This window comes from Chiloscyllium plagiosum, unplaced genomic scaffold, assembly GCF_037043375.1.
Source record: "Chiloscyllium plagiosum isolate Xiang-an unplaced genomic scaffold, Cpla_swu_hap1 HiC_scaffold_48, whole genome shotgun sequence".
NCBI lineage: Eukaryota > Metazoa > Chordata > Chondrichthyes > Orectolobiformes > Hemiscylliidae > Chiloscyllium > Chiloscyllium plagiosum.
In genome coordinates this window covers 1,824,841-1,839,810 of record NW_028270186.1, presented here as the reverse complement: position 1 = coordinate 1,839,810, position 14,970 = coordinate 1,824,841, and positions in this window count along the sequence as shown.

Below are 14,970 nucleotides of genomic sequence, written 5' to 3'. Positions count from 1 at the left end.
GCCTTCTTCTTTCCAATGAGAACAGACCCAAGTCTCTCAGCCTTTCCTCGTCAGACCTTCCCTCCAGACCAGGCAACGTCCTGGTAAATCTCTTTTGCATCTTTTCCAAAACCTTTCCTACAACAGGAAGTGAACTACTTTGGTTGTTCTGGTTTTTTTTTAACCTTACATTCAACTCTGCAAAGCCTTAACCCTTTCCCTCACTGTGTTATTCCTGCCAACGTGTGCAACAATTTTCTGCCTCTCACTCTACTCTCCCTTTTGATGATCTGCTTCAAATGTTCCTTCATCTGACCCCAGGAAAGCAACCCACTCTCAGCTGCACAACCTCCTGCCTGTGCCCCTTGATAGGACAGTCCACTGGAACAGTCATTCTTTTAAACTCTGCATCATTCTTCGTGCCCAAGATGTTTCTGTCTTTTGTTTTTCCTCTGACAGACTCTGCTTTCCAACAGGACCCAAAAGGGAGAGAGAGACTGTGGTAAAAAGGAGCAACTGCCAGAGACTTCTGAACTTCTGCCTTCCCTTTTTCTGACACTCCCCTCTCTCTGACTGATCCTGCAGTGTAATCCCTGTTTGAAATTTCCTGACCATCTCACTCCATCTCTCTTGTTTACTCTCGATGGCATTGCGTTTTAAGACGCAGCTTTTAAAGGCCCCTAATAGTGGAAATAACTCACCTTTCCTTACCTGAAGAATTAATACCAAGCATGTGAGCAGTCCTTAACAAAAAGCTAACTAAAATCAGCCTGAAGACTGGAAATAAAAATGACACCTGCTCCCGTAATCCAGAAGACTACACTCAATTCCCTGGTTTTAAAACAAATCTCACTCCAAAGCCATCCAGATGTCAGTCTTTCCAAAATCACCATCGAAACAACTCCATTTTTCAAAAAAAAAGTGTTTTGCTTTGAGTTTTTGATTATGAAAGAAACAAAATTAATTAAAATAAATATCTAGCACTTCTGAAAAGGGGCCTAAAGGCCGAGGGTGGTACGTGTATGGAATGAGCTGCCAGAGGAAGTGGTGGAGGCTGGTACAATTGCAACATTTAAAAGGCATTTGGATGGGTATATGAATAGGAAGGGTTTGGAGGGATATGGGCCAGGTGCTGGCAGGTGGGACTAAATTGGATTGGGATATTTGGTCGGTATAGACAGGTTGGACCGAAGGGTCTGTTTCTGAGTTATATAACTGTCTGACTCTGTGGTTACACAATAGGTCATGTTGCTAGTTTCTGTCCAGCCTGAAGTAGGGCAATGGAAGAGATATGGGTTAATAGGGCTGGACAGGTCACGCTCACAGTAACAGTGATGTTAGGATTGAAATACCAGAACCACCATGAAGGCTCAGTACAGTCGGAGGATTGCGTGATGCTGGATGGGAGCATTTGGATCGTGTGAGCAGGTAGGCAAAAGTGAGGACTGCAGATGCTGGAAACCAGAGTTTAGATCAGAGTGGTGCTGTAAAAGCACAGCAGGTCAGGCAGCATCCGAGGGGCAGGAGAATCAACGTTTCAGGCAAAAGCCCTTCATCAGGAGTGCAGGGTTTCATCAGGGCTTTTGCCCACAACTTTGGTTTTCCTGCTCCTCGGATGCTGCCTGACCTACTGTGCTCTGGTGTGAGCAGGTGGCAGGAATGGGGGTGGAGGTTGGGAGGCCAGACCGCCATTGGAATGCAGTCTGAATGGATTGAGCATCTTCATGTTGACAGACTTAATGTAACTTTCCACTCAGCCAACATGGACAAACTGGAAAAGCGTAGCACTGAGAAATAATTCCAAGTCATTTTCTGTCCTTTATGCTGGATCATCCCTGCCATCATTTCCAAGGGTCAGATTGTGAAACTCTTTCACATTTGGGTGTGTAATTAATAGGTTGGAGAACTGTGCTGCTTTGCGTTTCATTTGCTTCAAATCTTTGCTGCCTTTCAAGAGTAGAGTGTTGGTCTTGATAGTGTCCTGTTGGGTTTCTGCTTTGGTCATGTATTGTTGCAGTAATTTCATTTCTCAGTGCCTGTGGCTTGGACTCCAACTGCAATCCTGTCCCTTCCCAGAATACAGTCACTTGGTCGATGCTGTACTCTTGCTGGCCTCAAAGGGGCAGTGTTTGCACATCTTCCAGTTCCTCAGGTGTTTGGTATTTCAAAAGTAAACTTCATTCATAAAAGAGATTTTGTACGTATACATCGTCACTGCATTTCAGATTTGTACAGTAGCAAAGTGATGAAACAAACATCAGAGTTTGACTCTGTTCAGACAAACCAGAGACATCTCTTCCACATACAATATTAATATTTACATGCTGTTGAGGCACTAGGATGGAGAGGTAACGGAACAGATTCCCATTTCCCTGCAGCAGAAAGACCTCAGACAGGGACCGTTCCCCACACAGCCTTGGCATCAGCTGCCACAAGGTTTACTGCATCCCTCAGCACATAGTCCTGGACTTTAGGATGTGTCAGCCTGTAACACTCGGTCAGGGTCAATTGCTGGCTCTGGAAGACCAGCAGGCTTCGGGCAGACCCAAGAGCACCTTTCACTGAGCTGGGGCATGAGTTGGCCAACTGGTGCGGGGTTGAGGTGGGAGGGGAGGAGAGAGAAAAAGCATTGTCTAAGTGACCTTGAGTATTCCCAGTCACTGAGCTATCAGTGTGATCCTGACGGACCACAACTGCCCAGTTATACTTAGTGTTCAAACATTGCAGTGAAAGCTCAAATCACCCAGAATGCTCTGGTGAAACCATGCGATGAAATGGTCTCTGCTGTTGTGTCAGGATCCTAGGGTCACGAGCAGCTGGTGCCTATTTGCTCTCTTGCTGGCTCTTTTTGCTGATTGACTGGGGAATACTCACCAAGTCACTGAGCTGGGCCCTGTCTGAATTGCTCAGTGTTTTGGAACCTATCCCCTGCTTGGCTGGGAAGCAGTTGCTGTCATTGTCTGTGGTGTTTTCCTTTGCTGCTCCCCAGCTTTCTGGGTCGGATGCTGACGTGGATGTGGACCGGTTGCAGGACCTTGGCCCAAACTATTGCCTCAAGCCCTTGACTCTGATGAAGTGAAGTGCAGAAAGCATGTTGGTCATCTCTCGACTGTGTGCAGTCCCTAACCAAGCTGAGTAGCAGTACGGTGGGCAGCTGTGAACACTAATCTCCGTGTAGGGAGCACAGTCCTCCAGGGCTGGGCTGGGGCTGTTGCCCTCGATAATAAATCCAGGGAGCCCTGAACTCCTGCCAGATGATTCGATGGCCTGCTTCACTGGCAGCATTGTAAATGTCCATAAACACGGAATGTCTTCGGAAGAATTCTCTCAAACATAAACCTGCTTCCCCTTTGTCCAGATCAGGCCATACCCGGTGAGCACTCTGCGTTTTATCGACATGAGCTTTTCAGCATCAAATCAGAGTCAATTGGACTGGAAATGCTGGCTTGCTGTCTCTCCATGGATGCTGTCTGACCTACTGTGATCTCCAGCATTTGTGGTTTTCTTGCAAAGTTTATCAGAAAGAGGTGAAGTGGTCAGGAATCAGGTCGGAGTTTGCTGTGCATCAACGGGTTATTTTGAGTCCTCCCTTCAAACACAAACTGCACTGAGATCACCTCACTGTTGGAGCTCTTTGGCATGTCCTGAAACATGGAGCTGATCTGCAGTGAGTGAGAAACCATCCTGAACTGAAGGGTGGCTGGCTCAACGTTCCTGCTGCCTGGTCTCACAGAGATTGCTCAGAGTGGTGCTTCAGTCTGGTCTGGGTCGGAATAGTCAGTGTGTGTGACCTGTGTGGAGGATGGGAAAGCCAGCTGTCTCCTCCTTCCCCGTTCCTGGGTGCTGACTCCCACCGGCTGGTCCAGCATTTCAAGCTGATCCAAGTGTCAACCACATCGCTGTGGGTCTGGAGTCACATGTAGGCCAGAGCAGACCAGAATAGCAGATTTCCCTCTCTGAATCACACCAGAGAAAACTATCTGCCTCACGAACAGTTGACAACAGTTTCATGATCACCAGATTGTTAATTCCAGATTTTTGGGTTTCACATTTAACCAGCTGCCATAATGGGACTTGAGCCAAGTACCCGGAATATTCCATAGATCTCTGACTTAACAGACTGGCACTCCTCCTCAATAGGCAGCCATCAGCTCTGCTGGTTGTGCTGGTACTTGCTCTAACTCATGGTTGACTCTCCTTACAGGGTTAAAAGTCTCACAACACCAGGTGATGGTCCGACAGGTTTATTCGGGATCACTAGCTTTCGGAGCACTGCTCCTTCCTCAGGTACTGAAGCTGTTGGACTATCGCCTGGTTGTTGTGTGACGCCTTCCTCCTGTTGTTTCTCACTCCTCACTGTACCCCTTGGACATGGCTGTCAGGAGCTGACACCACTCAGCAATGTTCACCAGGCAGTGGAGTCGGCTTGGAACTTCGCACCAAAAACGAGGGTTCAATACCCGACCAAGGAATGCACCACCTTCTCCAGCCTGCCCTGTGTCTGAGCTGGGGCATGGCCATCACTCAGCCCCAGCAGCTCATTCAGATATAGAATCCCAACAGAGTGGAACTCGGCCATTGGGTCCACACTGGCCCTCTGCAGAGCATCCCAGCCAGACCTGCACCCTGTCCTTGTAACCCTGCATTTCCCCTGGCTCACCCACCAAGCCTGCACATCCCCTGACACTACAGGGGAGTTTGGTATGGTCTGACTGCCAGTAGCCCATGGCCTGTTGGAATAGGGGAGCGGTCACAGAGATATGACAGTTACTGTCTTCATGCTTCATGTCAGACATGCTCCCTGGTCACAAACACTTCAATTGGGCTCAGACCATTTGTTTTGACCGTGTTGTGTGAGGGATAAGTATTTGCCCCTGGGCAGGACTTTGTCTCACTGAGGTAGTGGAAGGAGCCTCTGTTTAGCAGCTCGTGCAAAAGCTATCCATGTTCGAAACTTTAGTAAATCAGGTCTTGTTCGAGAAACTGCCCAGGTCTGGAACGACTTTCCGGCCAACACACAGGCCTTGGGTCTCAAGGCCAATAGGAGCAGCTCCTGGATTCCAAGTGAAGCACTGCCCCCTGCTGGGAGCTTGGGGGGAGGCAGACAAAAATTGTCAGCCTATTGACAGAGTCCTCACTGTCCAACACACCGCAGCGCACAGCCTCTGGTAATGTGGGAGCATTTAACTTCATCTCTGAGATCATCACTCACCAGCAGGACTTTGGTGGGAGTCTGTTCAGGAAAATGCCCTTTAATGCCAGAACGAAGGGATGGATGCTCCCCCTGTGTCCTTCCACCATGCCACCCTATCACTCTGTTAAACCTTGCAGCAGTCAGAAACCAACACTGCTCTGGTATATTCCTATTTCCCTGCGGTTTCCCGGGAGAGTCTGGCTGGATTTGGCCATGTGATTCACAGCTGGACATAAGGGACAGCGAGAGAGGGAAATGTTCAGGGGAGGCAGGTCCACAACCTTGGGGTGGGGGTGGGGAGGGGGGGGGGGGGGGGGGGGGGGAGGGGAGAGGGGAGAGGGGAGAGGAGTCCCTCACAGCCAATGGCGAAGAGATTGGAATGGGAAAGATGTAAGGGTCACTATGCGAGGAGCACAGAATTCCAGGCTGGGAAGGGAGGAATGAAGCTGTGAAGATTCTTCTTGTGACTGCTCCAAGGAAGTCCGAGATGTGGGAATACTGGGGTGCTGCCCTGTGGCCTGCGGTGATACCCTGACTGTTTCGCTCAGTTTGGTGGGGACACAGCACGATTTCATTAATCTCTCTCTGTCTCTCACACACACTCTCTCAGGGTTAACTAACTGCTTGCTTCTTAACTCCTCTTCCTACAACCCCCCCAACCCCTGTAACTCTCCTGTGTGCTCCTGTCAGTTGAACAAAAGGTCCTTGAAGGTGGGTGTTCAGTGCCCTGGGATTGTGTGTGTGTGTGTGTGTGTTGAGAGAGAGCCTGGTACATTTGGCAGAAATCAGTGGGTGAAGTTTGAGCAATACCTCCTCCTGCCCACCATTTGGTCAGGCTGCCAATGCTGGTGTGGGGCCTACTTGGATTAGCAGGCCTGCCCTTGTGCCTCGTTCAGACACCATTTCTGTGTTCCTGGTTTGTATCAGCTCTACACACACAGACACACTCTCACTCACTCTCACTCACTCACTCTGTCTCTCTCTCACTCAATCTCTCTTCCTAACACGACCTGTCCCCTCCCTGTCCCCATAGTGTGTCTGTGTTCGTCTGTGGGTGTATCCCCAACTGCACAGGCTTTTCACTCTCTTCGCTTTTTGGTGGCAATGAGAATGGGCAGTTTCCATACCATTCATCCCAAAATCCCACTCCTCCGTTCTTCCTGCAACCACTTCCTCTCCCATTCCCTTTGCCTGGCTCATGACCGTCAGGGCAATCAGTCAGCTTGTGCTGAAACAACACTGACACTCTCACAACATCTACACAGAGCAAATCTGAGACTCCCCCGAATCCTGTCACCCGTACCTGCTCATCTGAGCAGGTTCTCAGGGAGGTGGCTGAGGAAATAGCGGAGGCGTTGGTTGAGATCTTTCAGAAGTCATTGGAGTCAGGGAAAGTCCCGGATGATTGGAAGATCGCTGTTGTAATCCCCTTGTTCAAGAAAGGATCAAGCCAAAAGATGGAAAATTATAGGCCAATTAGCCTAACCTCGGCTGTTGGTAAAATTCTAGAATCCATCGTTAAGGATGAGGTTTCTAAATTCTTGGAAGAGCAGGGTTGGATCAGAACAAGTCAACATGGATTTAGTAAGGGGAGGTCGTGCCTGACAAACCTGTTGGAGTTCTTTGAAGAGGTGACAAGTAGGTTAGACCGGGGAAACCCAGTGGATGTGGTCTATCTAGACTTCCAAAAGGCCTTTGATAAGGTGCCACACGGGAGGTTGCTGAGCAAGGTGAGGGCCCATGGTGTTCGAGGTGAGCTACTGGTATGGATTGAGGATTGGCTGTCTGACAGAAGGCAGAGAGTTGGGATAAAAGGTTCTTTTTCGGAATGGCAGCTGGTGACAAGCGGTGTCCCGCAGGGTTCAGTGTTGGAGCCGCAGCTGTTCACATTATATATTAATGATCTGGATGAAGGGACTGGGGGCAGTCTGGCGAAGTTTGCCGATGATACGAAGTTAGGTGGACAGGCAGGCAGTACTGAGGAAGTGGGGAGGCTGCAGAAGGATCTAGACAGTTTGGGAGAGTGGTCCAGGAAATGGCTGATGGAATTCAATGTGAGCAAATGCGAGGTCTTGCACTTTGGAAAAAAAAGAATACAAGCATGGACTACTTTCTAAACGGTGAGAAAATTCATAAAGCCAAAGTACAAAGGGATCTGAGAGTGCTAGTTGAGGATTCTCTAAAGGTAAACATGCAGGTTGAGTCCATGATTAAGAAAGCGAATGCAATGTTGTCATTTATCTCAAGAGAGTTGGAATATATAAGCACCGATGTGCTACTGAGACTTTATAAAGCTCTGGTAAGGCCCCATTTGGAGTACTGTGTCCAGTTTTGGTCCCCACACCTCAGGAAGGACATACTGGCACTGGAGCATGTCCAGCAGAGATTCACATGGATGACCCCTGGAATGGTAGGTCTAACATATGAGGAACGGCTGAGGATCCTGGGATTGTATTCATTGAAGTTTAGAAGATTAAGGGGAGATCTAATAGAAACTTACAAGATAATACATGGCTTGGAGAGGGTGGACGCTAAGAAATTGTTTCCCTTAGGCGAGGAGACTAGGACCCGTGGACACAGCCTTAGAATTAGAGGGGGTAAATTCAGAACAGAAATGCGGAAACATTTCTTCAGCCAGAGAGTGGTGGGCGTGTGGAATTCATTGCCACAGAGTGCAGTGGAGGCCGGGATGCTAAATGTCTTCAAGGCAGAGATTGATAAATCCTTGATGTCACAAGGAATTAAGGGCTACGGGGAGAATGCGGGTAAGTGGAGTTGACATGCCCATCAGCCATGATTAAATGGCGGAGTGGACTCGATGGGCCGAATGGCCTTACTTCCACTCCTATGTCTTATAGTCTTATGGTCTTATCTCGAGATAGAATCGCTCAAAGTCTGACCAACGGAGATGCCTGAGAGAACGAACTGAGAGGGTCAGGCACAGTCACATCTTGCTTTCCCCAGGGGCAAGTCAGCAGCAGCAGCAACCCCTAAAGAGTAACAGGTCAGAGGGGAAAGTGGAGCCCAGCCACCAATCAGAGCAGGGGCCTGAAGTGGAGGAGCTGACTCTCTGGAGGGCAGGGGGAGTTTACAGGCCCTAGCTCTGTCAGAAGGGAAGAATTTTGAAATTGGGATGTGTGTGGAAATGTATGTCGGTTAGCAAGCACAGAGATGGTGGTGGGGTGGGAGTGAACCTGAACCTACATCCTGTGCCAGCCTTGTATACCATTGGAGAGAGCCCCTCCCCCCCCCCCCATACACTGCGTGTGAGAGATGAGAATTGGATTAGTCTGTCTGTGGAACTGGGAGCAAGCTGCTGCACGGAGTTCAACACTGGCAAAAAACCAAGTGTCCAATCAAGCCGCACCTCTTTGTGTCATGGAGTCATAGAGATGTCCAGCACAGAACCAGACCCTTCGGTCCAACCCGTCCATGCCGACCAGATATCCCAACCCGATCTAGTCCCACCTGCCGCACCCGGCCCATATCCCGCCAAATCCTTCCTATTCATATACCCATTCAGATGCCTCTTAAATGTTGTAATTGTACCAGCCTCCACCACTTCCTCTGGCAGCTCATTCCTGACACGTACCACCTTCTGAGCGAAACAGTTGCCCCCTCAGTCCCTTTTAAATCTTTCCCCTCACCCTATACCTAGTTCTGGACACCCCCCTACCGCAGGGAAAAGAAACACTTGTGTATTTACCATATCCATACCCTTCATGATTTTATAAACCTCTATAAGGTCACCCCTCAGCCTCCAATGCTCCAGGGAAAACAGACCCAGTTGATTCAGCATCTCCCTGTAGCTCAAATCCTCCAACCCTGGCAACATCCTTGTAAATCCTTTCGAGTTTCACAACATCCGTCCAATAGGAGGGAGACCAGTTGTGATCTTGAACCGAAGCACAGAGCAGTACCACAGGACAGAACCGAAGCTCAGAGCAATACCACAGGACAGGGATTCTGTTTTAATCTGAGCAAACACAAGCTCTTACCTCAGAAAATTGAAGGTATTTGCATCATGTGTGAATCGATATTAATTTGTTCAGCGAAAGTGACTGACTGGGGACTGAAACAGTCTGTGTTCTGGGCTAGCGTACCTCACGTACTAACAATTCACTACCTAACATCTGTTACCAACATTAGGAAGATCTCAAGAGAATGCCAAGATCAAACATATAAAGATCTGTAGAACATGATCCAGTCAAATCAAATTGAAATCTCTTTCCTCTCTCTCTCTCATTCTGCACCTCTGTCCACTTCATTCAGTGTCTGTCATAATCCATCCCTTGTGTTAAAACCTCTTTCTTCCCCTTTCTCTGTCACACTGTCTCTCTTTCTCTCTCAGACTTTCCTTTTCTGAGCTGGATAACAGCTGAAGAAGCAAGCCCTATTTATTTTTAAACACGGACAGTGAACATAAAAACCAGGGAGTGATGTGGAAATTGCACAAGACTTTGGTTTGGTTCCTGTTATAGGATTACCACGGGACACTGTACACAGCAGTTCGGAAAGAAACGAGATCAGAGTCAGTTACAGAAAGGCTCATCAGAGAGTAGCCGTGAATATCGATCACTTACAATCTCCAAGGAAGTGAGAGAAGTTTATAAAATCATCCCAAGTTTTCAGAGCAGAGGGTTAAAGCTTTGTTTTCCCTGGAGAGCCTGTGATTTTGGAGTTGTCATTTCAGGTTGCCCTGTCAGTGAACTAATAGATCTCTGAACAATCCTTTCCCAAAATGTTTGGCCCACTGTCTTCAATTGGCAGGAGAGTAGTCGAGAAAAGATCATAATTCCGCTGGGTTTTCAGGGTGGATTTTCCTAGCTTTGGGAACTGGCCAATCCGGAGCTCACGGGTCGAGAGGTATTCTTTCCATGGTGCAGTTGGAGGCTGAGGGGTGATGTGACTGAGGTTTGTAAAATCACCAGTCACACCACACCAGGTAGGGTCCAGCAGGTTTATTAGAAATCACAAGCTTTCAGAGTGCTGCTCCCCCATCAGGTGAAGATTTCATCTGGTAAAGGGGCTGCACTCCGTAAGCTTGTGATATCTAATAAGCCTGTCGGACTATAACCTGGAGTCGTGTGACTTCTGAGTCAGTCCAACGCCAGCACCTCCACATCATAAAATCATGAGGGGCATGGATTGGGTAAATAGACAAGGTCTTTTCCCTGGGGTGGGAGAGTCCAGAACTGGAACGCATAGGTTTAGAGTGAGAGGGGAAAGACATAAAAGAGATCTAAGGGGCAACCTTTTCACGCAGAGGGTGGTGTGTGTATGGAATGAGCTGCCAGAGGAAGTGGTGGAGGCTGGTACAATGGCAACATTTAAGAGGCATCTGGAAGGGCATATGAATAGGAAGGGTTTGGAGGGATATGGGCCGGGTGCTGGCAGGTGGGATTAGATTGGGTTGGGATATCTGGTCGGCAAGGACAGGTTGGACCGAAGGGTCTGTACATCTCTGTGATTCTCAAAATCCTTTTGACATTGGTGTTAGACTTGCCTCTCATTCAGGGGTTGATTGATCAGGGAAGGTGAGCTTGCACTGAGAGAGAGAAAGGTTCCAATGAATCGATAGTGTTTCCCCATGTCCTTTCGGCCTTCCTTCCTTGATGTTATCCAATGGATTCAAAGTTGTTTGGGTTCCAGCCATACTCTCCTGGGCCTGTCTTTGAGGGAAACTCCTGGGGGGCGGGGGGGTTACGACAGAGCTGCAGAGCCAAGTCCAACCCTGTTGTATAAGGTGACAGACTGGGAAAACAGTTTGACGGTTCCTAATGGGTTCAGGACTGTTATGTTCACTGTGTGATCTGAATAAAAGAACAGAAATGCTTTCATGTGATGGGTTGTCTTGCCTCAGGGAGATCTCCTCCCCCCTTCCAAAACCTCAGCACTCAAATCAGTCACATTAGTCCCAGCACCACACTCAACTGAAATACCTGTTAGCCATTGTTACCACCTCAATCGTTCACAATAGGGAGATAATTGTTTCCAATTGCCTTTTGTCGCTCTCTGTGGTCCTTTTTCAGACACAAGCCTGTAACTAACCAGTGGCCCAGTTAAATCTTTTAGCCCCTCCAGGGTCAACAGCGAGTGTTTTGTTTATTGCACATCGAATAGATCCAGACTTTGAACACGGACTTAGTCCTGAGCAGTTTCCCAGGCGAAGGTACCTTTTTCGATATAGACCTTACAAAGACCATTAATTTTGACAAATATCTGCACCACTGGGGGTGGGCGGGGTTCCCAATGAGCTATAGGTAAGTGAAAGATCATCAAAGAGATGAATTCTCAGCTCAGCAAAGAAAAGGAATGTTTCATTCAGCAGTGTGACCTGGTGGATTTTCTGAAGTGGGGACAATGTGAGGTAGAATTGCAGTAGATTGAACCACAGAGGGACCAGGCTGGACATTTGCGTGGGGATGGGTGAGATGGATACTCCTCCCCCCCCCACTTCAGAGTGAAACAGCATTGTCCTGTCAAACAGCGCAGTGGCAGGGACATTGTCTGAGACGTGTTTCAGTTTCTCAGTTTGTTCCCATTGGGCCCGACCTTGACTGTTGAGAAACTTTGAGATTTGTTTCCTGCCCAGTCACAGGATGAGTGTGAGACAGTCCACCATGTTGTTCATGCCATTGACCATTTCCTCTCTCTTCATGCTGCAATGTGCTGTCCACTGGGCTGAAAGGCCTTTTGTCCACTGTCCGATTCGATATGATCTCCTTGTAGCTGAGCAAACAGGTAGGTGGTGTCTGGATCATTGCTTACCTGAGCTACGTGGAATGTTATTGCTATTGCCTGAGTGTTCACACCTTAGTGTGGCCTGGCAGTGACTTGGTGTGGTCACATGACAAGCTTGTACAAGTGGCTAAGCTGGAGTTCCTGGTTTGGACCTTCCCATTGATTCACACGCTCAAGTAATCTCAGTTCAACATGTCACCATCTCCCTGTCTTCATGAGGCCCTCACACCCCTGAAACATGGTGACAGGACAGGGTGGGCAATGTTCAGCCTCAACCTTGTCCATGGTACCTTGAGCCAGCCTTCATCAGGTTCAAAAGCCTCTCCTGCGTAGCTCTTCACCCATCACCCACTGGGCTCACTGATCAACAGGACCTCCCCTCCAGTTGAACACCTCTCACCCTCTTCCCCCTTCCCTACCTCAGTGACCTTCTCCAGCATTCTCCAACATGTAAGACCTTACATTCATGTAGCACCTCTCCCCAACTCGCAATCTCTCCAGCTGCCTGACAGGAGTGTGACTGAACCAAGTCCAATTCCAACCCGTGCAACAGGATCCTCGATCAGCCATGATCCTATCCAATGGTGGAGTTGGCTCGAGGGGCCGAATGGCCTACTCCAGCTCCTATTTCTGTAACCGAACAGCTGAGCTGGAGGTGCCTATTAATGAATGGAAAGTCAGATGGAGATGGAGTGGTTTCAAGCAGAGATTTCAGAGCTCAGGCAGCTGGAGTATATGGAAGAATAGTGGGGATGGAGAGACAGGGTGAGGAGAGGCTACGGGGGGATTGGATAGTAAATGGTGCATGTCTGAGAGCCAGCGATAGTCAGCAGGAACAGGACTTCGCACTGCCATCTTCAGATTTTGTTCACGCTCTCCACCAGCAACACGCAGTCACAACAGTGTCTACTACTATAAGCTGCAGGTTCCCCTCCAAGCCACTCACCATCCTGGCTTGGATCTTCCATCTTTTTGGGGCACAGCCCTGGACTTCCCTCCCTCACAGTACTGTGGCTGTCTCCCCATCAAATACACAGCGCCCCTCTCCAGGGCAACTCTGGATGGGTAATAAATGGTGGCCCAGCCGTCAACACCCACATCGCCTTAACAAACCAACCAGAGGCCAAGTCTCGAAGATGACCTCACCTTTCGCCAGGGCAGTAAATGGTCAATGCAGAAGGAGGGTGTTGGAATGGTCTTGTTGAAAAAGCAGTCAACACAGATGAGGAAGTAAATTCGGGTGAAATGAACAAAAGGATGGCAGACGCCGGAAATCTGAGACATAAACAGACATTGCTGGAGAAACTCAGCAGCTCTGGAAGCATCTATGGAGAGAGAAAGAGAGTGAACCTTTCCACTCCTTCTGAAACCTTAACTGTTACTCCTCTTGTGACAATGCTGCCCCTTCAACAAGGTTATGTTGTCCTTGGCGGTGTTTGCAAGAGGGGTTGTAAAAGCAGAGGTTCCGAGATGTTTGGAAATGGCCGTTTGACGACAATGGCAGGGGAATGGCTAGTTCTCCCAGTTCAGGTTTCCTTTCCAGTTTGGTCTGTTTTAGCGAGCATCAGAAACTGCAGGACAGTAGAGAAGCAGCGACAGTGAAAAGAGGTTCCATGCTTCAATAGGGGTCTTGCCTGAACCTTCACTCTGAAATCTCTTCTGCGTATAAGAACCTGTGTCTGCATTTACCATTTGCCAACGTATGTCTATGGGATGTTGTGAGAACTGGAACATCTTCGTTAAGTTGTGATTTTGAGTTGGTTGGGCTTTCAAATGAGTTGTTATTCTAAATCCTGTTTTCTTTTGTTCGTCTTTCATCTGTAATGTTTAAATAAATTATGTTTTGTTTAAAGTTGAACGGTTTGACCAGCTGTATCACTCCTCAAATATCCACTTCACATCTGCCTCATAAAAAACTAAAATTTCAAGTTTCGACTATCTTCTCCAAGCCATTCTGGGAGGGATCTGGCCTGCTCCGTAGGCCACAGACACTGCCAGACCTGCAGAGTTTCTCCAGCTGTTTCACTTTTGGGAGTGGATTTGTCTCTCTGGCTTCACCGTGAGTTGGTTCTGCAATGTCCTGTCGATTATTTGGAGCAGCCCCGTGATATTGTTGAGGAAGGCTCACGGTGAGGGCAGAGTGCACAGAGAGAGAGCTCTGTGATCCTTGCAGAGACACTGAGTTGGAGTGTCCACTGCCTTAGGACGGCCTGAGAGAACAAGCTCTTCCCTGGCCCCATCATCCGTCACTGATCGAATCCTCCTGTCAGCTCAGCGCAGACCTCTCAACTCTCTCTCACTCCTGACCAGACTCGGTTCCCTCACACCACACATTGCTACCAGAGCTCTGGTCTCAGGCTTGGTGTGCCCATTTCGGTTTTCTCCTCCAGAACGGGTACACCATGCCCAAGGCCAGCGCTGGCCTCATTCTGGTCCCATGTGACACAGCAAGTATGGGATCCACCTCTCATACTCTCCCCTTCGCCATGACACCATCACCTCCCTGGTTTCTCCCCCAGTCACACACTCTCTGTGCTCCACACCATGGGTGACCCTCTGCTCTGAGACTGTCCAAAGTAGGAATGGAAGAAGGCCATTCAGCCCCTCAAGCTTGTTCTGCCATCTGACACTCCTCACATCCACTTTCCTGCATTTTGCCCAGAAATGACTGATTAAGAATCTATCCATCTCAGCCTTAAATATACAGGAAGACTCTCCCCCACAGCTCTCTGTGACAAGGAGTTTCAAAGACTCACAACTCACTGAGAGAAGAAATGCCCCCTCACCTCAGTTTTCAATTGGTGCCCCTTTATTCTGAGAGTGTGTCCTCTGGTCTGATACTCTCCCATGAGGGGGGACATCCTCTCAACAAGCCGCTGAAGAATTCTACGTGTTTCAATTAGATCGTCTCTCACTCTTCTACACTCCAATGAGTAGGGTCCCAACCTGTTTCACCTTTGCTGATAACATCATCCCTCCATACCAGGGATCAGCTTTGTGAATCTTCTCTGGGCCTCCCCCATTGAAATGATATCTTTCCTTAAACAAGGGGT